This window comes from Triturus cristatus, chromosome 2_1 (assembly GCF_964204655.1).
Source record: "Triturus cristatus chromosome 2_1, aTriCri1.1, whole genome shotgun sequence".
Lineage (NCBI taxonomy): Eukaryota > Metazoa > Chordata > Amphibia > Caudata > Salamandridae > Triturus > Triturus cristatus.
In genome coordinates, this window is record NC_140581.1 from 215,218,847 (window position 1) to 215,245,663 (window position 26,817).

The window sequence follows — 26,817 nt, forward strand, 5'->3', positions numbered from 1 at the left end:
GTGGCGGAACGGGGAGGGGCCGACAAGGGGCAGGTGAGTGCAAATTAGCAGTGTGCAAACAAGTCAATAGCGATTAAAAGCAATATCCACAGTTTAAAAAGAATATTAAAAGCAATATCCCCCAATGTTTAGCTTAAAACTTCGTCAGAGTTAAGAGCAGTCTTTAGTAGCTTTTACATGCGCTGCCAACCTTCGAGTGCTCAGCGTCTAGCGCTCCTGCCACAGCTGCAGCGCGAGAGTCCTCTGTTTGCTGCTAATATCCCCAATCCAACCCCCGGAAATGCACGAGGGAGGAGGGGGGAGGAGCCACGTCCCTCCGCAACAATCGGCACAACAGCCGTGGCGGAACGGGCAGACAAGGGGCAGGTTAGTGCAAATTAGCAGTGTGCAAACAAGTCAATAGCGATTAAAAGCAGTATCCACAGTTTTAAAAGAATATTAAAAGCAATATCCCCCAATGTTTAGCCTAAAACTTCGTCAGAGTTAAGAGCAGTCTTTAGTAGCTTTTACATGCGCTGCCAACCTTCGAGTGCTCAGCGTTTAGCGCTCCTGCCGCAACTGCAGCACGAGAGTCCTCTGTTTGCTGCTAATATCCCCAATCTAACCCCTGGAAATGCACGAGGGAGGAGGGGGGAGGAGCCACGTCCCTCCGCAACAATCGGCACAACAGCCGTGGCGGAATGGGGACGGGCCGACAAGGGGCAGGTGAGTGCAAATTAGCAGTGTGCAAACAAGTCAATAGCGATTAAAAGAAGTATCCACAGTTTTAAAAGAATATTAAAAGCAATATCCCCCAATGTTTAGCTTAAAACTTCGTCAGAGTTAAGAGCAGTCTTTAGTAGCTTTTACATGCGCTGCCAACCTTCGAGTGCTCAGCGTCTAGCGCTCCTGCCACTACTGCCCTTAGCGCTTACTAACCCTGACTAGGTGTCGAAGCCTTTTTGTTTGGCGAGTAGCACGCTACTCTGGGACCCATAGAGGATTAGTGTTGAATTAGCATAGTGAAACATGCAAGGAATGCTTATGAAGGAATAGGCTCTGAGCATGTTGGGGTATTTATGATGTTATGCATCTGACAGGAGCGTTACTGGTGGCCATCAACAGCAAAACCAACAAAACAATATACATTACAATGTGAAATTCGCCATAAATAATACTTTACAGTTGTGGGACCCTAGCCAATTACATTCATAAAAGCAACACAACCCTTCCAAATCATGTACCTGGACTACGTTGGTCCATTCCAGTCAATAGATAGGTATATATATATACTTGTAACAGTATGTGATGTTATTGCAACTTGTATAACGCATGAGTACCCAAGGATATCTTGGCGCTAGCTGAGCCAGAGCTTTAAACAGAACGCTCTAATTCTTAAGTTATATATAAAAAAGTGAGGTAAGGAGGGGATGGCTCTGATAAGAGGTAGAAGACTGTTCCAGAGTTTGGTAGTGGCAGTAACAAAACTTCTTCCACCCCAATTGGACTTCCTAACTCTGGGGATTGTAAGAGTACTAGTTCTCAAAGAACAATGGGGTCTGTTGGGAATTTACCACTGGAAAATGTGTCTTAGAAATTCAGGACCCTTGTTGTGTCGTGCTTTATGAGCTTTACATTCTACACGACTTCGCACAGGAAGCCAGTGAAGCTTCCGGATTCCAGGGGATATTGAATGGAATTTAGGCAGTCTTAGGACCATACGGGAATGCACTGTGTAATTGGTTTTGTGCTCTTCTGTATAAGGATTGCAAGGGTAATTGAATCCCCAAATTCAGTTCTTCGGCGTAATATATGCTGAGAAAATGAGTACACGTCTTGGTATTCTTTTCTTTTATTTGAAGTCAAGTGTAGGGACTGAAGGACAGCCGACACGTGTTTCGTCCGAGGCTGATAAGCCAGGGCTTTCTCAAGGCAGGAAGATCATGTCCGGTAAGTGTAGAATATAGTAACCTAGGCGATCTTCGAGAGCAAAGTGCAAACGTGGAGTCCCGGCTCACAATGCGGTCTGAGTGAGGACCCATATGGCTGCAGCATTTTTAACTGTTTGGAGCCTGTTGATGTGTTTTTCCTGAAGATTTAAGTAGAGACCATTGCAATAGTCTAGTTTCGATTGAACTAACACAGTGACCACATTAATTAAAGAGTTAGTAGGGATGTATGGTATAATTCTTTTGATCATCCTAAGAGTTAAGAAGGCAGATGAGACAACTGCTGAAACCTGAGCACCATAATTTAGCTTATTGTCAACATAAAGCCAAGAAAGCTTTTGATACAGGGGTGGGAAAGGAGCCAACCTCATTTGGCCATCAGGAAGAAGACCAGGTGGGAGATAGGTTGCTGACTAGTGCAACCTTAGTTTTCCCTGAGTTGAGCTTCAGACAGTACCTGTTCATTCAGGAACTGACTGCCCTTCTATAGTCCTGGAAGCACATACGCACTGTAGGGTCATTATTGAAAACAGACACTACTAGTTGAGTGTCATCAGTGTAAGAGCTAGGTGTTAATCTGTATTTGTTTATTAAAAAGGCCAAATAAGAGACATATATATTAAAATGTAGACTTGTGCACACAAATTATGTGGGTATGATACAAATGCCATGCTATAGCTCATGCAGTTTTCAACTTGTTAGATTTAGTAGCGATGGGTGGAATTCATACATTTCATTCTGATGAAGGGCAGGCTTTTACCTATAAGGCATTAGCAGAGGCATTTGCCATGGTGGGGGTAAGGCTCCAGTTCCCACATTCATTTAGGGCCAATTGAAATGGGGTGGTCGAAGGAGTTAATGACATGTAAAAACAAGCCTGAAATTGAAGTAGGACGGTTATGGTAGCCACTGATGCATACAATGTTGTTCCTCCTCCCTAGGTCACAATCCCCAGAAAATAAAAAATGTCATATCATAAGGTGGCAAAAGCACTCTAAAGATACATTTGAGTCCCATGTATTGAGTAACCAACATTCTTCTATCATATTAGGTCAAATACCTAATTCTTCAATTCTTTCAATCAGTTAATAAAGTTTATCCACACTTGAAATATTCGCGGTAATATGGTTATTTTTTTTAACATTCTAGTGTCACCTGTGTCTTGTTCTTACCTAAAATATACATCAATTCGAGGCTCTTGTCTGAGCCCAAACTATTGCCCTAATTCGGTTTGACCACCTGGGCCTATCTTGTTCCAGATCTGAATAGGGCTAGCTGACACCCGATTAGGGTGTTTGACTTATTTTAGGCCCACTTCATATTTCAGTCAAGATGGATTTCTTCATAAAAACAGGACTCTGGCAGTTGTTGTGTTCCGAATGCCTAGGATTGAGGTCTTTGGGGGAAGGCCTGTGATCACATGTCCTTGAAGAACAGCAAGCTGTTGTATATAGTTTGGAAAGGAGAGGAGCCATGTGCCCCTCACCAAGAGATCCAAGTAAAGGCAACATTGGACTGAAGGCTGCGAGTAGGCTGCTTCAAGGAAGTGAAATCGATTTAAAACAAAAGAACTATACAGTCAGCTGACCATAACAGAACTCAAGATGTCTCCTTTGTAAAAGGATTGATGACTTGCAAGAAACAATAGTGTGTAACCCTGTATCTCCAAGACCTGCCTCATACAATACAAAACATTATGGGAGCCCATGACACCCATTTCCAGTCTGAGATGAATATTTGCGCTTTGTCCCTTTAAGTAGTGTAAGGATGGACAAGGAGAGACGGACACAGGAGAATGATGTAGAGCGGGTTTTATTTTTCTATACGCTCTTTTAATATAGCACGCCAGGCTAAGTTGACAGGGAAATGCCTTTTATCCTTCTTTGCTTTTCTTTTATATGCGAAAGTGTAGCAACCCAGTCCGGATACTACTTCATATACAGTCTTCTTGGGACCAGCACAATTGGTATCTCCTTTCTCGCCCTCGATTCTTTGGGGTCGTCTCCTCTTAAGGGCTCCGCGTGTGTGGAGAGAAGAGATAAGAAGACCATCAGTCTATTATTTTAAAGTGCTCCGAGTGAAAGGGAAGGGAGTGGGGGGACCACCGGTGCTCAATTTCTCAACTAGTGAATGTCATGTGAATGGGACTCGAGACCCATGCGGGGCGATGGGAGCTGCTTACAAAACAGGCTTTGTTGGTCCGCGCTCCTTCATATGGCCAGCTGCAGTATACGTCATTGTGACGTTCCGCGTCTCCCAGCCCTCTACTCTGTTTAAAGTGGCCGCTCCTCGTACCTGTCTCCTGCGGGAGGCTGCCGTATTCACTGTAGTCTCCAGGCTGAGGAAATAAGGTTGGGTAAGAGACACCTTCCACAGCTTGCTGCTCCCTCTGAGGGTCCCAAGGGGAGGTGAAACTGTGACAAGTAGCCTTAGGGCAGTCACCCATCCTCTGAGACTGATTGATTACCGAACCATTTGTTGCATTCCTGTACTTCTTACAGTTATGCAGATATTTTGATGATTACAACCCTGACCTTTTAATTCCTGTTCCCTAGTTGCTAGTAGGAACTGATGATTGCACGATGTGCCACAGACCCAGTGTCATATCTCACAATCTGAACCTTTCTACCCCAAGCAGACATTCATGGAATATAGGACTGTAAAACTTGGTATCCTGGGGATCTACTATGGATGCTAGTATACTTCAGTACCATTAATCTGCTTTCTCTTAAATTCATCTTTGGAAACCAGTTGAAGTTAAAGTACTGCTGCTTAAGTATTGATTGGCGTTTGGTGCCCACATGTCATCAACCATAAGAAGCCTACCATCCCATTAACTGGACTGTGGAGTTTTTATATTGCACTTTTGTAGCCTAAGGCCTTAATCTTCTGTTGGTGGAATCCCAGTTGATATCTGAGTGTTTTTAAGGTGTTTTATGGATGTATATTATGGCACTTTTGGCGGAATCTCAGCTACCTGGAGTCAATTCCAAAATGGTGTGCGTCCTTTTACCAGACACCACTGAAAAATGAGAATACTGGTTAGATGAGATGTATCAGCTATTTCTTGATACTCTATATTATTTTGTATGTCTAGTTAGGGGACAGTACAGAAACCTATAGTAAGGTCACGGAGACCGAAGTAATTCCGAGGTTATTTGAGATCTTACAGATCTGGTCTATAAAGATAATATTTTCTATTGCTCCCAAAGTATTTGAAGTGCACTGATTTACTGTATAAGCACCTTGGCTACAATAATGTAAGTTTTGTTTTATTCATCATTGTCACTGCCATATATTTCCTATAGATAAATCAAGCAGTAATCACATACAATGAACTGTATTGTGCAATTAGAGCTATATCTTTTTATAAAAATATTGAGGCCTGGTTTAGAGTTGGATCGTATTGAAAAAATCCGATTTCTTTTAGAAGTGTTAAATCTGTGGGAGTATCCACCAACTCAATTTTCTCCGTCATAGGCTATGCATGTGAGATGAGAATTCAATGGTACATGTATCTCTCCATTTAAAACTCCTTTTTGGAATGTTACCATCGTGCTCTCAATCAAACCCTGTTGTGAGAAAGTAGATGAATTTGTGAAGCTGTACCTTTACCAACCTAGTGCAGACAACTTGGTTCTCAGTGAAACTCTTATGAACCCCTTGTAGCTGTCGCACACCCAGCAGACAATTCATTGTGAAACTTTTAATGTGTTTTAATAAGCAAATGGTCACAAAAAAACAGATAAGGAAAGCTAGAGATTTGATTTTTTAAGTTTTGAGACAAAAAGTACCTAATAAAAATAAAACACCAATGTAACGTGTCAGGTTTCAGTTGACTTGGACCTAGGTGAGATTTCAGGCTACCTGAGATGGAGCCGGGGTTGGGTAAGCCAAACTGGTCAAACTGGTAAAAGATTTTACCTTAGGAATCAGTCTTCCTTTTTGCTCTCTAATTCTAACCCAGCAGAACAAGGTCCAAAGTTAAATCATGCACAGGTCTCTCAATGTCGGATACCTTGTTGTCAAGCTCATGTGGAAGCTATTGATTTCAGTGCCAAAAGCTTCAAGTGGTACACTGCTGGATTGTGAAGCTGTGGTCGTTTTGCCAACTTGCGTCAAACAAACATTTTATCTTCAGGCATTGTCACTTTTTTGGTTCTCAAAATCCGACAAGGGGTAGGAGTGGACACAGTAGCCAGGTTGGCTCCAAGAGTCCAAATAAGTTTACTATCTGGTCTTGCTGAACCCAGTTTCAACATGGTGAAAGTCTCCAAGTGAGACAAGCCTTGTTATCTTCTCATATAGGTGTTGCTCTTCTCCCAGTCCTCTGGATGCAGAAACAATTGTAAGTCATATTTCTCCCTTGTTGCCTGTTCTCACTCCTTCAGCTCTTTGGTACGCAGAGCAGACTTCTGGGCATCATGAGCCATTCCTTTAAATCCAGTCCACAGTAGTCAGCTGGGCCTTCTTGGAGTAAAAGTCCTTCTTATTGTATCCCTGGTGCAAGTAAACAATTTGCCAACCACTTAACCTTTGGGAGAGCAGTTCTGGTCCCTGCATCCAAGCTGTCAGGCAGAGTTTTCTTCTTGAAAGATGTTTTCTTCCTAGGCCATGAAGTGTACTAAGGAGGCACTTAAGTGCCATTCTTATCCTCATACTAACTTGTGACTGGAGAATTTACGACACCCTTCTTGACTACTGTTTTGCACTCTTTTTCAACACTTCATCTTTAGTTTACTGCATAAATTCCCAGAAGCCCTAAAATCAGGAGGCCCTCTGGTTCTCCCCAAACTATTCCCATATTTAGATGAGGTGCCTTCTCCTTTGCAAGTGTACAAATGGGGTCTCCTTTCTCCTGGGGCTCGAGCCAGAATGTTTTTGAGCAATTCCTTCCAGTCCCAATTGAATTCACCAACTCAAAAATGCACTACGTTTGCCCTTTTTGCTTCCAACTCTCTTCTTCTATATGACTAATCCCTGTCAAGTGACAGGTTGTTGACAACACCACTACCTTCCAGGGCCCAGAGGCCAAGCCATTACACTCTGGGGGTAAGGACATTAACACCAAGCTTTTAATAGGAATTGAAGTAGGGCTGGGAGGCAAACTTGTTCTAAATATGTTTTCTTTAAGGCAGCACAAAGTGTACTTTCTTAAAGTTATTTTTCTACTGAAATTATCACAACTCATCTTTTACCATTGAATTAGATTCTCAAAATGAATTAGAAAATGACTTTGATTTATTTCTCTAGCATTTTTTCATTTGTATATTTAAAATAATTATTTAAATCATGGCCAGGTTTGTTCATGGAAATGTAAACAATTTTTCACTGTGAGGACATACTATTCCCAATAAACAGTACACCACACTTTTATGTATTAGACATCCAGCTTTGTGGGAACACCTTAGGATTGGCTTTTTAAAAATATGTTTACACATGGCAGAGGCATTTTTCCTTGTCATGTATCACTACAGTGCTTTTAAACTGCAGCTCAGCCAGGACACAGTGATTTTCTTAGGAGACATATTTTTGTCACATAGGTGTGTGGAGTAAATACACACTGCAATCCACATGACAAGTACCGTGTACATCTTGGGGCATTTCTTCCCTTATACCATTTATTATGACCTACAGAAACGTAGGCAATGGGGTGACCCCAATGCACAGTGCGTGTTTTAGAGGGAAATCAGCACACAGAGTTCTAGACAGGCAAACTCTATACAGGGAAAATAGGGGGCAACTACAGAAAAGATGTCTTTCTTTACACTATTTATTTATGAAGGATATAGCTATGATTGCATAATAATATGTATGGTGTGTGATCATTGTTTCATACTATGCCTTAGTTCAGAATCTATTGCTACCACCTAGAGTAAACCGTAGCTGCTGAGCCTTGTTACCTTTAGAGTGTCAAGTGTTTATAGTAGTGTAGTAGCACTTAAGGCACTTAAGATGACAATACTTATCACTGATAAGCAAATAGCGACTAGTCTGAAGATCCAGAGAAATATCATCATTACTGGTTTTAGACCAATTGCCTGTTTGTGCAAAAAGAAGAAGCAACTGAGCAGCTGATGTAACTTAAAGGACTTTAACATTGCCACAAGAAAACTGCAATAGCACTGCACCAATATATATTTTTTTAAATGTGCAATGAATGAAAAAAAAGTGTGACTTTTAGTGCTTTAAAAAATAAATAAAAGCCACAGGGTGGGCCAGGGCCAGAGACGGGCAAAAAAATGTATTAAGCAATGGAGGGGAGCGTGCTGCCCCTCTCCCTGAGCTTCCTTAAGACCATGGGGACCCTATCCCCTGGGGCCGATTCATCAAATATGGCGAGGACTTTGTGCTGGTACTCTCAGCCCGAGCTGTATTTAAAAAAAGGGGAGAGACATGCAGCCCCCCTCCCTGACATGGAATTGACCCTGGTGATCCCAAACCCCAAGCCATATTTCAAAATAAGGGGAGGAGCACATGCGCCCCCTTCCCCGAGCCTACTTGAGGCCCCAAGGGCATCATCACTTGGGGCTGATTAAAAATTTGATCGGAGCGGGCATAAGACCAGCCTCTGTGAGGCATTCTATGGCGCCAGGGACCTCATCCCCTGGCTCCGGCTCTGTTGCAGTGTCCCAGGGACCGCAAACCCCAGGACACTGCAAGAGCGCAGGCAGGAGATGGTTATCTGCTCCCACCCAGCGGGAGCAAGAATCTGCTCTAGCTGCGTGGGAGCACTAAAGTTTGTCCCTGCCATGCTCTCGTAGTATGGGAAACTTAGAATTGCAACAGAAACACGCTTTCACTGCACCCCACTCATGATAGGTGCATGCAGGGTAGGGGGAGGGGCTGCTGGGGCCATGGGCCTCTCCCAAAGCCCACAGCATGGTACTTGTTGTGGGGTGCCACAGGTGGGAGCTAGCTCCTGTTGTAGCAGAGATCCTATGGGGCTGCAGTGGCCCCAGAGGCTCCGCCGCAGCCTCCAACAAAAATAATGTGGGTGGTACACAAGCTCTGGGACATCCCAAAAAAAAGTTTAAAACATAAATAAATGAATAATAAATAAGCAGCATAAGCTGCGTATTTATTATTCACTGCTCTGTGCAAGGAGCGCCCCATAATGCCCTGTGAAGGGTTTTTTGAACATATTGTTTGGAGCCTGGTGGTGATCCCGGAAGGTGCTGGGGCACAACCAAGCATTTTATGAATATTGTGTGGGTGGCAGGGCTTGCAGCAGCCCCCAGCAACATTAAAACATTTTATGAGTCATTAAATCCATGACACTCTGAAAGCACACCATATTTTATTAAAGAACTAATCAATGATCTTCAGCTTAAGTGGAAAGCTCCCTTGTGGTTGGATCTGTGGCTGCATTTTGTAGGTTGTCAAATGTTAAAAAAGACTCAAACACATATTAATGTTTTTTATATAACAAAACTCGCTTTTATTAACCGCTGTGTGGGCGAATTTCACGCGTGCGCAAATCGGCCATCCGATGCACATGCCCATCGTGATGTCAGACGGCCGGGGGCCGTCTGACCCATGGAAGAGGTTAAACATTGTACTGTGTGAATGAATGAAATCTATATTTCATTATATTTATAGGTGAATGTATGACAAAGATAATACATGTGCTTTATACATGCTGATATTGTGAACCTTTTCTAAAGCCAGCAAGCACACAATTTATATTTTGGTGTGCTGACCCTTTGATAAAGTCAGGAGCTCTGTTTTACTCAATATGACACCATTTATATTAAACTGGGTACGCCCTGGTGGGTTTCGGCACCTGGTACTATGCTCAACCCCCCACTGCATATGGCTTAATTGGGGTGCTGGGCACCGGCGGGGGTTGAGCACAAGGCCTAGCAATGGGCCACACCTTATGGCCGACCCAATGTGTGCATGGCCGAAGGCTGTGCGTGGCATGGGATTGACTGCTCACGTGGGGGTTCGTCGCAGGGCCTTGACTGCAGCCAACTCTGTAGCCAACCCTATGCCACGCACAGCCAAAGGCCATGTGCATCATTGCGTTGGCAGTACATAAAGTGATAAAATATTACTTTATGTTTAAAAAAAAAACTAGAATTACACAGAAAAAAGCAAAGATTAAAGTGACTTTATAATTAGGTATGGTAATAATAGCTTAATTTGCATTAAAAAAAATCTTGGAAAAATGACTTAAAAACACAAAAGGTTAAAGAAACATTATAATTAGGTGAAAATGGCACTTAAACCATCCTGTTTCAAATTAACAAAACCACTGAAATGCACGAGTTATAGTTATTTCATGTAACTATAACTTGTGCTATGCCAGGCACTGCTAATTAACTCCCATAATACTTCACTTATGACAGCACTGCAACATCTGAAATTACATTATTGATGACAACACTGAGCATGGAGGGGCATGCGTTATAGTTATTGAGGCCGTAAGTTATAGTTAATTGAGTTAACTATAACTGGTGGATTTTAGTGGTTTTGTTAGTTTGCCTAACTATTACATCCCATTAAACTTTGGTTTCCTCAGTGAATTTCTAAGGTTTGTTTTTAATGCAAAGTAAAATATTATTCCCATACATAACTAACATGTTAGTTTAACCTTTTGTTTTTCCCATGACAAAAAATACATATATATATATATATATAAATATGTATATATTCACTGAAATAAAGGTTAAAAGGAAGTTATAGTTAGGAAATAACATTAAAAAACATAGAATCATTGGCAAAAACATGGTTACAGGAACATTATAGTTAGGAAATAGAATTAAAACTCCATATAAATTCACCCCCAAAAAATAATACAGTGACGTTACAATAGGGTTCAGATTTACACACACAAAACCATAGAAATTTGCCAGTTATAGTTATCTCAAGTAACTATAACTCGTGCCCTAAGGTAGCTAAAACTTGTTGCCATGCACAGTTTTTGCATCAATAAATTCACTGAAAAACCTTCAAAAATATCAATGATGTCATAGAAGATGTCATAAGTGATGTAATATTGGAATACTTAGCAGTGCACAGCGATGACAATATATAGTTATAGTACTATGGTTTTGTGTCTATAAAATCAGAACCTAAATATAACGTCTCTGTAACTTTTGTTTTTTTGTGTGAATTTCTAAGATTTTTTAATCCTATTTCCTAATTATAACGTCTCTGTAGCCTTGGATTTTTCAGTGAATTTCAAAGTTTTTTAAATACTATTTCCTAATTATTACGTTGCAATAACCTTTGGTTTTTCCAGTGAATTTCTAGAGTTTTTTATGTAAATTAATATTGAATTTCCTTTGGCTGTGCACAGCGTGAGATAGCTGCATGGGCCCTGTGGCCAACCCCATGCATGCAGCCAAACCAACACTGCACATGGCCTTTGGCCAACACGCCACATGTAGCCAACCCCATGCTGCACACAGCCTTCAGCCAATCCCCTCCACATGCAGCATACATGTGAGTGGGTGTGTGTGTGGTACTCAGGGTCTCGAGTGGATGCACCAGTGACTGTATGGGTATGTGAGTGGGTTTGTGAGTGGGTGTATGGATATATGAGTGGTTGTGTGGTGGTTTGAGAGAGTGTGAGTGTGTGATGGCTAGTTGTATGAGTGAACTGTGAGTGTCTTTATGGGTGTGGAGTGGGGGTGTCAGTAGATTTTCTGTATAGGTATATGTATGAGTGAATGTGTGAGCACCTGTGTGGGTCTCTGAGTGGGTGTGTGAGTGGTTCTCTGGGTCTCTGAGTGGACGTATCAATGTCTGTATGGGTGTGTGAGAGGGTGTGTGAGTGACCATATGGATGTGTGAGTGACTCTATGGGCATGTGAGTGGGTGTATGGATGTGTGGTTGTGTGGATGTGTGAGAGAGTATGTGAGGGGTCTGTGAGTGGGTTTACTTTTTTTAATTGGGGTCTGTATCTGTGGATCTATCACGGATATACATGGGGTGGTGTGTGAGTGTCTTTATGGGTGTGAGTGCCTGTATAGGTCTGTGAGTGGGTTTGTGAATGGTTTTCTGGGTCTCTGAAATGGATGTATCAGTGACTGTATGGGTGTGCGAATGACTGTATAGGGGGTGTGAGAGAGTGTGTGAATGGGTGTATTTTTTTTTATTGGGGTCTGGATCCACAGATCCATTGGGGATTCACAGGTCAATTTCTTGCCCATGAGGGTTTCCCCTCCATCAGCCCCAGAGAGTCAGGGTACCTCCTCTACCTTGACCCCTTCTATCAGTTCAAAGTTTTATTTTTTCTTCCTAAGAACCGAGTGCACAAAAAATGGCAGCCATAACTTTCCACTTAGGTTGCGACCAGTCAATCATGGCATTGCTGTTGGTGCTTGGATACATAAATATTTTTTCTTTAACAACTCCAAAACTACTGAAAAGATTCACATCAAATTACAAAAATCACTGTTTCTGGACCACGATCGATCTTTCTGCCAAATTTGGTGTTATTTTGTTCAGCGGCTTGGGCTGCAGTTGTTTCTAAAATCCCTATGGGAAATTGCATGAGGATAAATCATTTTCGGAGTCCCTTTTTCTCAGCCCTTGCTTGATGGATCTCCCAGAAACTCTCCAAACTGCCGCTGTATCGAGCGGCAAAGTAGTTTTAAACATTTTGTGAAGATTTGTCAAAAGGCACCAAAGTTATAAGCAAAACAAAAAACGCTTTCCAATAGAAACTAGGTCTTTACTATAACTACCTACTGGCAACTGCCAGAATGTTTTTTTATATAGTTAGGTCAGCTGTTCCATAGTATTGTGTGTTACTAATAACTTTGGTTCTGTTTGATAAAGCTCCACAAAACTTTCCAAAAAGGTGCTACTTTTTGACTAGTTTGTGCATGGAAATTTTCTGGGTCATCCGTCAAGTGGGGGCCGAGAAAGAAAAGGTGTGCAAAAATGAATCAACTCCATGCATTTTCCATAGACTTCTTTAAGAAGTTCTACCACAAAAACTACTGAATGGAACTACACCAAATTAGGCAGGCAGCTTGATCTTGGTCTGCAGATTGTGCTTTTGGTGATGTTGTGTAAATCTGTTTTTTTTAGAAATTAAGGGTCAAAAACATTAGTATATCTGGTTTATGCAGCCCCCCTCCCTGAACCTTCGATGGCCCTGTTTGGGAATCCCCATTCCAGGGGCCAGAATACATGCAATGTACTGGGTAGCCACTCCCAGAGAACACAGCAGTTTTCCTGCCAGTGTGGGCCGGGAAACTTATGTTTCCTCCCACCAAATGGGAGCAAACACCAAGTCTCCTCCCATCGGACATAAGCTTTAAAAATACTCTTACCAGCTGGGAGCAGACTTTTGATCTGTTTCCCTGCTCGCACTAATGCGGGCAGGGAGACAGGTCAAGAGCTTGCTTGTGCCTGGAGGGAGCAGCATAAATAGCTGCTCCCTCTTGATGGGAGCAATACCGACTCCCACAACATGTGAGGAGCCACTTGGGGCCGCAGACCATGGTGCTCCCCCCTTGGCCTCCAAAGAGGTGCACGGTAGGTGCCCTGGGTGGGCAACTGGGAACCTATATATTACACAGAGGCCCCGGGGATGGGCCCCTAAGGCCTTTACCTGCTCAGGGAGCGGGCCCCTTCCCCCTCAATAAAAAGCACCAGATTGCCTACAAGCTCCGCCAGTTTGGCCCGCGCCTTCCTCTTTAGTAATATGCAACTGCGTTCTTGTAATTTTCCAGGCTGATGGATAGTGTGTGTTTTCTACAGTTGCATGCTGCAAAACGATGTGCAATCCTTGATGGAGGTGAATGCATCAATGATGTATTTGTGTGCAATCTCTTCTGTAGTGACTGTCCAAGATGCGTGGGTTCTTTCTTGTGATCTCCAGGTCTGAGAGCAAAGTCCACAGTTCTTCCTTGCTGCTGAGTATGTAAAGGTTCCACATTACCTACATACTCTGTCCATTTGGCCCCACTCCTTCCAGTTAGTACTATGCAATGGTGTTCCCTCCATTTTACAGGCTGATGGACAGTTTGTTTTCTCTATGAATGCATGTTGAAAAACGATCTGAATCCTTTATGGAGGTGAATGCATCAATAAATTATTGGCACACGTATCTTCTGTAGTGACTGTCAACGACATATGGGTTCTCTTGTCATCTCCTGATCTGAGGGCAGAGTCCACGCTTCTCCCTTTTAATTGTTGTACAGTATGTAAAGGTGCTAAATCACGTAAAGCTCCGTCCGTTTGGCCCTGCCCCTTACAAGTTAGTAGGGTGCAATGGCGTTCCCGACATTTTTCAGGCTGATGGACAGTGTGTTTTGTCTACAACTTTACATTGAAAAACTTTCTGAAACCCTTGATGGAGGGGACGCATCATTGATTTATTGGAGCACAATCTCTTTTGTAATGACTGTCCAAGACAAGTGGGTTCTTTCTTGTCATCTCATGGTCTGAGGGTAGAGTCCACAGTTCTCCCTTTTAATTGCTACTGGGTACGCAAAAGCGCCAAATCAACTACAACGTCTGCTCTTTTGGCCCTGCCCCTTCCTGTTAAAGGTATGCAACAGTGTTCCAGCCCTTTTCCAGGCTGATGGACAATGTGTTTTCTCTGCAATTCCTCATTGAAAAACAATCTCAATGATGTCATTTGGGATGTACTCGGTGAAGTCATAAATGATGTCATAAAACAAGTCATGATGGGCGAAGTAATGGTGAGGTCATAAGCAGTGTATGCCAGGGGCGCAAGTTATAGTTAGCTTTGCTAACTATAACTGGTGAATTTCTGTGTTTTTTCTTTCTAGCTCGAAATGTTAATGTTGTCACTGACTTATTCACCTAGCTATAATGCAACTTTAACCTTTGTTATTTTCAATGAAAATAAATATATATATATATTTACTGAAAAAACAAAGGTTATAGGGGCATTATAGTTAGGCTCAGGTTTCACTCATACAAAACCAGTGAAATTCAGCAGTCATAGTTAGCTGAGCTAACTATAACTCGCACCCCAGCAATGCACTGCTTATGACCTCACATAATACATCACTCATGACATGGTCAGTGACATCACTGATGGCATTACTGATCACTGAAAATGTGCTACTGTTTGACTAGTTTTTGTTTGTAAAGTGTCTGGGTGATCTGTCAAGTGGGGGCCAAGGATTAAACCCAATCCATTTTTCATAGACTTCTTTTGACAAGGCTACACCAAAACCAGCTGAACGAAATTACACCAAATTTGTCAGGAAGCTAGATATTGGTCTGCAGCTTGTGCTTTTTGTGATTTGGTCAAAATCCGTTGAGTACTTTTTGAGAAATTAAGGTTAAAAAATAATTTTATATCCGGGCGGTAGGGCCGCAAAAGTCTCACAAGACTCTTGCCAATTAAAAAATAGAGCATTCTGATTGGCGTAGGGAGCTTTAATTTGCATGGGCCATCTGGCTCCAGCAGGAGTCAGACTCCCGCAGGAGCGAGCTCTCTGATTGGCTGCTAGCAACATGAGAAAAATGTTGCTGGCAGCCATTACAGGACTCAAAGACTTAGTCTCCTGTCCTGAAGTTAAAAAAAATATATATATAAGGGGGCTTGATGGGGATATCCTGACTTCCCAGGCCCCAAGGGATGCCCCGTGGGGCCACAAAGAAAAAACATCAGCTTAAATACCACGCTATATATATATATATATATATACATTTTATAGAGTGGTGGTCACCACTGGTTAATTATAGTGCTGGTCACCACTGGTTAATTATAGTTAGGACCATGTTTCCAAATGGATTTTTTGTTTTGCTGTAAACTTCGGAGCAGTGTGACAAATCTTCATAGGCACGTGGGCATCTAGGCTGGCAGTTGCCTGTGGCCTCCAGTTCCTGTTTGCTCCAGACTTATCCAGTGACACCGCCGCTGAGGTTTACCCATCTGGATTTTCTCACACACCATTCTTCTCACCAACAGAAGTTCCACACACCCCAAGACCTAATTAATGCAGGCCATAGCCCAACCGTGCAACAGACGTGCACAGTGAGCATAACTGGTGGTCTGCTGCTGGCATGCCAAAAGCAAGCCCATCTTCGCCTGTCCATGCCTCGACTGTGTCCAGAACTACAACCCCTGGCCCTTCTGCCCCCTGATGATTCACCATTACTGAGCTCTACACCCTCAACTCTGGATGCCACTACAAACACTGCCATTGCAGCAACTCACTCTCCATGGTGGGACGTAGAGAGGTGTGGCTCACTGGTTAGAGGCGGCAGACCCGCATGCAGAGAATCGGCTAGGGACCAGGGTTCAATTCCCGATGCGGCAGGGTCGTGGACCAGGGTCAAAACGGACTCGATAATTCTCGCCTCGGTACCTACTCTAACCAGGAACACACTCGGCAACTCTGGGCATTAAGCTTGCCTCATCTCTACAACGGCCCCCCACAGACGCCGGGGATGCCTGGTTTCACCTTGGAGATACCCAGATAGGGACCATCTCACAGGGAAAGCCAGGATGGGTTCCCCAGCGGTCTTCAGCGCCGGGACACTTCCGTTGGAGGTAGCTGCGCGCTTTACAAGCTTCCATAACATAACATAACATAACATAACCTTTCAACTGCACCCCCTGCCACTTCACTGGCCACAGCACACACATCAGCCCACTGACCAGCCCCACCATGAACACACCACCTGAACAAAAACACTAACTTGCATGCGCCCTTCTCAACACATGCTTACTATGCAAACACACAACTGAGATTTGGGACCTCATCTCCATCCATACACCCAACATCCTCTTCCTCAATGAGACCTGGTTCAACCCTACTTCAGCGCCTGACATCGCCACCACAACCACTTCAACAAGCCTGGTGGATGCATCGTCATCATACACAAGGAATCCTTCCAATGCACCGCCACAAATGATGTTATCACCCCGGCCATGGGACACTTCAACTTCTGACTCCAAACAGACAGCAACTCAACTTCATTGCCCACTTCATTGTCCCCTAGCCATAGACTCGAACAATTACATTTTCCTCAGTGGCCGCAACTTCTATCTCGATGACCTCAATGACATCAACACTACCAACCTCCTCCACAGCATGAACATCAGACTCACCCAACTCATCCATGACCCCACGCACACTACAGACCACACGCTAGAGTCCATCTTCACTTCCAGTGACCGCATCAGGTACAGCCACACCACACAATTCACCTGAACCAACCACTCCATCAATCACTTCAACATCACCAGCTCACGTACTTCTGCTCACAGTCAGGTCTACGTCACTCACTGCAGCTGGAGCAAAGTCTCAAAGGACTAATGGACCAATGCCCTCAACACCACCCACCCAATCTCCTCCAACGACCTAGACCAGAACGTCAGAAACTTCAACAATTGGATCACCAACTGTGCCAAAAGTGCCACTCCCATAAACAAAAATACACACAGAAGGCCCACCAAGCAGGCTGGCTGGTACACTGAAGACCTCAGAACTGCTAAACAACACTGTAAACAACTGGAAAGGAGATGGCTCACCAGCAAAGATGCAACTGATGCAACTGCCTTCAAGACGACACAACCGCCTTCAAGACAGCCCTCAACCTATACCAAAGACAGTTGAGAGAATCAAAGAGAAAGGTCTTAGCCTCAAGCATGGAATCAAGCCCAAATAACAGCAAAGACCTCTTCAACTTCATCAAAGAATTCTCCAACCCCTCAGCTGCAACAAACAACATTACCCCCTCACAGAAACTCAGCGAAAACCTTGCAAACTTTTTCCACAACAGGATCGTAAATATCTACAGAAACTTCAACCCCAGCCCAAGGCCACCGACTACTTCAAGCAACTCAAAGACCCTGCTGCCATCACGGATGTCCCTCGCCACATCTTCAGCCTAGGCAAAGCCAGAATCAGTCACATACTCATCACTTTGTTCAATACCTAAACTTCCTTGGCCACCTTACCCAAGGACTGGAAATACGCAGAAGTCAATGCCCTACTAAAGAAACCATCGGCAGACCTCAGCCAACTCAGCAGCTACTGACTGATCTCCCTGCTCCTGTTCCCTGCCAAAGTATTAGAAATATCCATCAGCCAACAACTCTCCTCACATCTGGATCAGAAGCTCTTACCTGACTCCTCCCAATCCGGATTCCGCATCAACCACAGCAGCAAGAAAGCTCTCATCGCTTATACCAACGACATCCGTGCCCTACTCAACCGAGGAGAGACTGTCGCTCTGATCTTCCTAGACCTATCAGAAGCCTTTGATAGAGTCTCCGTCCACACACTTCACCACAAGGCTGCACAACATAGCTCTCATGTGGATTGCCTCTTTCCTCACAGAAAGTATGCACATTTTTCGCCTTCTGTACCTTCACCTCACAAACCAAGGAAATCATCTGTAGAGTATCCCAAGGATCCTCGCTCAGCCCCACCCTCTTCGACACTTATATAACATCTCTGGCCAGCATCGCCAAAACCCACAGACTCAAAATTATATCCTACACTGATGACATACAACTCATCCTCTCCCTTTCTGAAGACATTTTATTAGTGCTAGGTTACTACTAATAATTGTAAATTAATTTAGAGTTGAATTTATCATAGAAATATATTTTAATATTTTTAAAAAACTTTAATACATTTCCCTTTACCTTCCTATAAAGAGAACTCCAAGCCAATGGTGTAGATCGCCACCAACAAGTGAAAAATAACTTGTAGCAGCTTTACACTCGTTAATGTATTTAGAGGAGGTTCCTCTGATTGGAGACACCGTAATGTAAGTGTTTACTTGGAAACGGTAAATAGCAAAAAAGTGGAGTGTCACTTATGTGCAGGAGTCGATCAACGAATGAGTAGCACATGTAAATTTACCTTTGTGAACCAGTCCCTTAGTGATTGGTTGAATTTTGTAATTTGTTGTGCTTATTGTGGAATTATTTTAGTAAAATTTGTAATGGGTTGTTAGGTTTATAGTGTAACAGGGTGGAAGATTTCTTATTCTTTATTATTTTACATATTTGTTAAAAAATAAATGCTTTTTAAAATATAATAAACAATAATGTAATTAAATATATTTATATAATACATACTTCATGGAAATATTTTGATGTGATGCCGGATTGGTAGAAGTACCGGGCAGGAAGTGTTTTATCTGTGTAAATTATTTTGTATCATTTAAGTTAATATTTATTTTAACAACTAATAGACACAACTAATAAAGAATTAGGGTCCAGTTTGCAGTTTACAACCAGCCTTTTTGCGACCATTACTGTATTTTCTGAACCAACCAATAAACTTATAGGTTGCTTTATAACACTCCAAATCGGAGTGGGTCAGAGTCAGATATACCTCATTAATTTTCATTAGGTAGGTCACAATTTGCCACTTACTTAGATTGGACAAATTACAGGGATGGTAGCCTGCTAGGGTCAGTGAACAACCATATCAATGATTGATGATTTTAAAGAAAGATATTCTTTTTAAGGCATCACATTTTACAAAAGGAAACAGGACTCTTTTTTGAAAAATCACTCTTTTTTATTTTAGTGAGAGTTGGCGGAAGCAAAATGCGACAGTGTGAGACAGCAGTGCGCAGGTCTCCTCCTCACCAGAGTCCGCAGTCAGCAGCAACGGATTGATGGAGAGCATAAGCCACTGCTTTAATTCTCGGGTATGTGCCCTGGAATAGTTTACTCCTACATGCATTGTAGAGGTGCGCAGAAATGGCTTTGCCGAACCAAGTCATAGCGATAGGGAGGAGGCTGTGGTGGGCAGTGGACACCCGAGGTTAACGGAAGGGGGAAAGCCCCAGAAGACTGCCTGACCACCTTAGGTGGATGAAGAGCACGGGCATTACAATACCCAAAGCCGCGGCCAACCCTGTATTTGCAGGAGGTGCCGACCCCAGCATCGGGCACAGGAAAATTGCCAGAAGCTCCTAGTGGGGAGCATTGGTGAACTCTAAAATGAGAAGAATGGCAGGGGGGGGAAGGATGATGAAGCGAGCCTCCCCCTGCACGTTCTACCGGGAGTATCTATTTTGGATTTCCTCAATGAGCCTGCCGTGGAGCAGAGACAAGCTGCACATGGACAGGAGGAACAGATCTTACCAGTACTGCAGAGTACCGCTGTGGAGAGAGTCAAAGGAGCTGCAGAGGGAGCAGGGCAATGGGTGCTCCACAGAGAAGACCAACAAGTAGTAGAGGGCATGGAGTAGGGAGAAACATTGCTGCAACCGCCAGGTACCGAACATGATATTCGCCCCCTCAGCCTTATCAGTAATACGCATTTTACCACGGATGTAGAAGGTCAACATGTTAGACAAACCTCTCAGGACTGACTGAGGGGAGTGCAGAGGGCCACAAGTGCCTCATGTCTCCGATAAGCAGGAGGTGAACAGGGAGGTGATATCCCGTCAGTAGACTACCTCTCTTGACCACGGGACAGCCGGATGGGCAAAAGTGTAGCGGGACTACTCAATCTCAAAGGGCCTATGGGCATGTGCTATGGAGCCCCAAGATCAGCTAATATTGAGTCTGTCAGCTGAAGCACAAACTCTCGAGGGCATTATTATATGAGTTTCATGGCACACAGGGACAAGACACAGGCCAATGGTTGCAGAGCTCGGGCTGCGGCCAGGAAGCTGCAGGGAGCAATACGAAAAGTAGCAAAAACTGGCTCCGAGATATCAGAGAGGATGACGGTGCTGGATAGACAGGGTTATGACAATAAAGATGGATGTGGCAGCCATCAAGGGACAAACAAAGGCACATATGAGACACCTAATGGAAGCTGGAAGAATTTGAGAAGTGGCAATGTCACAATAACCTGGGAGTTCCAGGGGTGAAAGAAGGCCTGGAGGGAAATGATACTGGGAAGTTCATAATTAACCTGTTTCAGATGGCATTCCCTGAGCTCGAGGGTTGGAATTGGGACTGAGAAATTCAAAGAGCTCATAGATTCTTATTAATGAGGGAGCAACTCAAACACGGGACAAAGAAACCTAGAGCTATTCTGTTTTTTTTGGGGAACTTTCTTTTAAGGCAGTTGGTAATTGAGAAGGCCCACCATATTCCAAGTGCAGTGGGGATGGCTGCTCTTTCTTTATGGAAGTGGATTTTTGCCAAATGATGGTCGAGATATGCTATAGGCTTACTTAGACAGTTGATTTAGCCTTTTCAGGACAAGGGTGCACAGACCTACTTGATAAACCGGGCCAGATTAGAAAGGATCAGAACGATAAAACTCACATGTTTAATTCAGAAAATAAGGCCAAAGAGTTTCTGGGGGAAATTAATTAATAGGGTGATGCAAGATTAATGCCTAATCTGACTATTAGTTTTGTGTTTAATGATCAGAGGCAGCAGGCTAATGAGATTAGGGGGCGTTATCTCGGGCTTTCAAAATTGGAAGCGCAATTTATGAGGCTGATAACGGACAGACGGGGTGATCATAAGATCCAGCAAATGATTATGATAGCTGAATGTAAGTTTACCAGCTATCATAGAAGGGGGCTAGCAGGAAATATCAGACTCACAGGGCTGAAAGTTGCAAGTATGGTTAGAGTGTCGGGTCCTTCTCCACTTGGTTGCCCTGGAAGCGGTCTGTGATCTTCTTTTCAGTGGTTCTTTTCGTCCTTGGGTGTTTCCAGGGAGAGTGGCGAGGCTGCTGCCCGGGTACGGAACCGTCGCTGCATTTACACAAGACAAATCTCAAGGAAGCGAAGGGTGGAAGTCTACCACCAGGGATCGGAAAAAGCAACTGAAGGACTGACGCGAAGGGGACTCTCGCCAGCAGCAGTCAGGGACTGCATCTCCCAGGATTCTGAGCGCATGGATGCGCTCAAAAAGAGGACGCCAGGCCCGCGGCGTGGGACGTGCCTGGGCCAAGGGCGGGCCCGTCCATGCCCGTCTGAGCCCGAAGGAGGCTGGGCTGGGCCTACCCTCTAACAACAGGCCCTTCATCATCACTCTCAGACTCAACTAACTCCAAGTACAGCAGTGTACAGCAGTGTTTCCTTTCCTTCTGCCTGTGTGATCTGTGTGTTCTGAGATTAGTAATTATTCTCCTGGTGGTGACGCACATTGCTAACCCAATCATGAGTAATCCTGCAGTGAGTAAATGTAAGGGAGCCAAGATGACATTGGATGCCTTCATCAAGAGGGCAGAAACATTACTTAGCCACGAGATTGAACTAACGGAGAGGCGGCTTTCTTCGGATCCTTCATCTTCGCAGAGGCGTTCCTCACTAGGCATGCATATCCCGGGTTGTATAACCCAACATCAAATTTGTTCACTTCCCATCATTCAAGGGACGGCACCGGTTACCCCGGATACTTCGGTCCCCGTACATGATGAATTAACAGCACCACATATGGAAACTCCCAGTGGATTTAGTATAGCCTCTAGGACCCGGACTTCCAATCTCCCCTTAGTGGGCACAGAGGCAAAGGCACCTGTGAGCTGCAAGAAGGGCGTGGGTCCTCAGAAGCCAAAACAACAAATGGGGCCTCGGTGCAACCATGTGGTGGCGGCCTGTTCCATTGGTACACAGACTATGGATATCCCCCCCTCAACGCCGTTCTCTATTCGGGAGGATAAAACTGCTACCATTGCTACTGGTGTGACTGCCCTGGACACTGCTCTTGAACGGATCAAAGAATCGATAGACAAAACCTTTGCTCTACTGCATGGTCGTCTAGTGCACGGTGCTTTGATCAATTTGTCTGGACACATTGAGTCCCTTACTACCCCTGAGATCCCCAAGGTCTCGAGGGAGGGCCCGGGACCTGGCAATCCCCCCAATCATCATAAGTCAGCCCTGGTTCCTCTAGAGAAATTGCTGGCTATGACATCTGTTATTGAGGACTTGTTGAATAAAGTACAGGACGTAAGCTCTAAAAATACCTTGTAAAATTGCTCAAGAAGTGTATTGAACGATGGCAGGGTAGTTCCGTCCTCTCTGGCTGATATTTGAGAACCGGTTCCTGGGGTATGTGTTGGTTCCAAGAGCATTCCCAATTTAAACCATAACAAAGCGCTAGCCAAAACAGGGCCTAGAGGTTTTTCACCAGTGCCCAATCCCCGTGTCATTCCAAGGGAGAGGGAAAATGGGGAGGAGGTGCCCTTAAACTTGCCGCCAGAGGCCACTCCCTACACAATAATTTTGACGAATGTCCTGCAACTTACTTTAAAGTCAACCAAATCATGGGAGTCTTTAAGAAATAAGGTCCTTTGTTGGCTTGGATCTAAATCTGGCCTAACAGACGCCTTATTCAGGTAATTTAAAATGGTAAGAAGAGTGAGATGGGTGGGAAAAAGAGAAAAAACACTTCCTGGAGATTGCGTTGTCCTTACATTTAGAATGCCAAGTTTAACACAAGAGATTCTGCGTAGACTAGGCTCCAATCATGTGACCAATCATGGAAAAAATGTACTGCCTCTGGGCTATTTTTATCCTCCAATAACATACACTTCCAACGTAACACAGCAGAGTCATACTCACCCCATGAACCACCCCATGAACCACTCCCAATTCAGTCTACCTATGTTTAATAGATTTGATGTGCTTTCTTCTTTAGAGGATATTGACTTGTAAATAGAAGTAACTATGTGGCCCAAACACAAATTCCCAGAAATAATTCACCTGGTCTAACTTCGCCATGTATAGTGCCTTTGGCTGATGTCCAACAAGTTGACGCTGAGGTAGGAGATATTCCTGTTGACCCCAATACTGAAAATGGAATACCCCAACAAATTATAAATACCTCCCACGCATGCCCATCTAATAGTTATGGTCATCATCTTAATGTTTCTACTGTTGACCTTCCCCACAATGATCGTTTATCTCAGTGTGTGCCTAGGATTAACCAAATGGAAATTCTTTTTGGAACGTGGCGGGCCTTAAGGCCAAATTGACCAACCCTGCCTGGCTGGAATTTATTCACAAGTTTGATACCATATGTATTCAAGAAACCTGGGTAGACAACATACAACACATTAATGGGTACAAAACTTTCTTTACCCCAGCAGTTCCCTCCAGTCAGGGGAGGAAAAAGGGTGGTTTATGTACCTACATCTCCTATAGGTTGAATGCATGTAAGACAGGTCTCGTGGACTCTAAAACTTATTAACAGGTGCTTAAAATGTGTATAGATAACTCCCGCTGTACAGTATTAATACATTTTTATAACAATATACCTGTTGTGGATATTGAACAAATCCTAATGCATTTACAGAAAGACCTGGATAATATTCAAAAGAGCACTAATAATGATCTTTGCATAATCTGGGGAGGGGGTTTTAATTCTGGACCTTGTTTACACGCCGCAGGAGATGTCTGCGGTATAGCATTAGATGATGATAATGACTCGTCCCATTACTTGCACTCTGCTCTTGGTGATCACCTTAACCTGCTTAAATATACCTTGGACTTGGGTTTTGTAAATGACCTATGTCTACCACCAATCCCGTTTAGCAGTACTTTAAATGGCTGTGGTCTGTCTTCAGTTATAGATCACATTTTAGTATCAAATAGATACGCAGACAGAATACATTATTTTAAAATACATCCTGTTGCTTTTAGTGACCATTACCCTATTAGTGTTTTTATAGATCTTCCTGCTAAGGGGTTATCTAGTAAAATATTGGCTACTCAACCTGCGGAAGATATCGTTATTAATATATTGAATGGCTATACAGTTAAGTGGGCAGGCATTGACTCGTTACAACTATGTAAGTCTCTCCTAAGTAGCTGTAAAGTTGACTTCTTGGTCTGTCTTGATGAAACTGCCAACAAGTCTGATGTTCTTAGCTCTTTTAGATACACATCTCAGTCCATACAAAACAAATTATTATCAAAAAACAAAAAACGGGTAGATAGTAAGAAAGGTTGGTTCGACTCTAAATGCTCAAAAGCACATGCAGTTCTGATAACTGCCTTACACAAGCCCATGAAAGATCCAGGAGATATAAAAAGGGCAAAAGCAGCGTATAAGCTATCCCTCAAAGAGCGTAAGATTGCCATAATATTGGAATTATGGCAAAATCTTAAGCAAGCCTCAGATCTGAAAGATATGCAAGGCTTCTGGAAGGTAGTGAATGCTTCATTTCTTGCCTTAAGGAAACTACCCAGCATTGTAATAACAATAGGGGAAGATCAATGGGCGACTAATTTTTCTAGTCTCTATTGTAATTTGGTAGATTTCCAAAATGAAGCGTCTTCTAGAATAAACCCTTCAAGCTATCTTCCAATTGAGATTGATTTTAACGTCAATGAGGTAATCATAGCTATAAATGCGAGTATGGGTGGAAAAGACCCAGGCCCGGACAGTATACCTGTGGATTTATTTAAATCTTGCCCCGCGCTTTGGGGACCACTGTTAGCTATGGTCCTAAAGGCTTGTTATACCCAGGTATTTACAGCTACTTGGACGGAGTCCATACTAGTCCCCATCTATAAGAAAGGCAATCGTTGTGGCCCGGTCTGTTACAGACCAATATCACTCTTGGACTCTTTCATAAAGGTGGCCGGGCGTGTTGTCTTAAATCGACTGCAGCTCTGGGTGGAGGAAAATGGTATAATTTCAGAGTTACAGTATGGATTTCGCCAAGGTTTGGGTACTGTTGAACAGACAACAGTAACATATCCGCGGGTCTACTGAGAAAAACTGGATTAAATAGAAGCAGCAACTCAATGGTATTATCAACAAAGAGAGGATGTAACTCAGAAAGGAAGACCTTTACTGAGGAAAATCCTTTAAAAAGGACGGATTCCCATCACTCACCGAGGTGACATGCTTCATCATCTGGGTCTCCTCCTGGCCACACTCTAGTGTAACCAAGGGCTACAACCTTCTAGCACTGAGAAGGGAGCTCATGGGTGTTTTTTTAGGTGTAGTGGAGAAATTTGAGAGAGAAAGCTCTCTACGATATCACAGCTGTGAAGGGGTAGTTCTAAAAGAGTGATGGACGCAGTGCATGAAAGGTGAAAGTGAGATTAAAAATGGATCGCAAGAGAAAAATTTGTTTACTTAGTATCTCTTGTTACCCACACTAAAAACAGTGCAAACAGTTTTAAATAGTAACTATATTGATGTAATTAATAGGTCGACATGTTTCAGCCATATGGAAAATTATTCCTAGGCTTTCTTCAGGACCACAAGAACCATATTTTGCTACTGCGATATGTGAAGAAATAAATAAAAATAAATGATATGTCTTTTATAAGGTTGGAATCAATACAACCATGTAACCATTTAACCTGGCTTTCAGGTGTCCAAATCCTCTGTCAAGCACAAGATGCAGGTGGCACCCATGTCTGACGAGGAGAGGACCCACCTCACCTGGCACGGCTCAGGAAAAGAGGCCCAGCTCTGTCCATCGTTGCCTTGCAGCCAAACTGAGCTGTATGTTGAACAGAGCCTGAACATGAACCTCCTGTTGGGAAAATATCTACAGGCCAAAAGGGGGAGCTTATATTTGTATTTTGTTGATTTGAGTTCAGCTTTTGACTGCGTCAATCACCAGAAGCTATGGAGTATATTAGAGACCATGGGGGTGGATCCACCAATTACATTTTTTTTAAAGCTGTCCTATCTAGACGCCAGGTCCCGAGTGCGTTACGGAAGAAGTGGAGAACTCAGCCACAGATTCCCTGTTAAGAAGGGGGTGCGACAGGGGTGTGTGCTAGCCCCCCTTCTGTTTACCCTTTATATTAATAGCTTGGGAGCAACATTGAGAAGTGAATGCCAGGACCTACCATGCATTGGTAAACGGCCAATCGGAGCATTGTTATATGCGGACGATGCTGTCCTTTTGTCTCGTACTCCCCTTGGTCTACAAAAAGTTATCTCTAGCTTCTCTGCCGATATGTTAAATCTTGACCTTAATGTAAATATTAACAAAAAATTTACAATGAAATGTTGTAAGCACA

The 26,817-nt window shown here is 43.4% G+C and overlaps 1 long non-coding RNA gene across 1 annotated transcript in view; it reads left to right on the forward strand.

Moving 5' to 3' along the window:
• Nucleotides 1-326: 326 nt before the first annotated feature.
• Nucleotides 327-26,817, forward strand: part of LOC146863983 (uncharacterized) — an 85,967-nt gene continuing 59,476 nt past the window's right edge. Inside the window, exons 1-2 of the long non-coding RNA XR_014969838.1 lie at nucleotides 327-366; nucleotides 19,431-19,554. This is a non-coding gene — a long non-coding RNA (uncharacterized LOC146863983). The remainder of the gene's footprint in view (nucleotides 367-19,430; nucleotides 19,555-26,817) is intronic.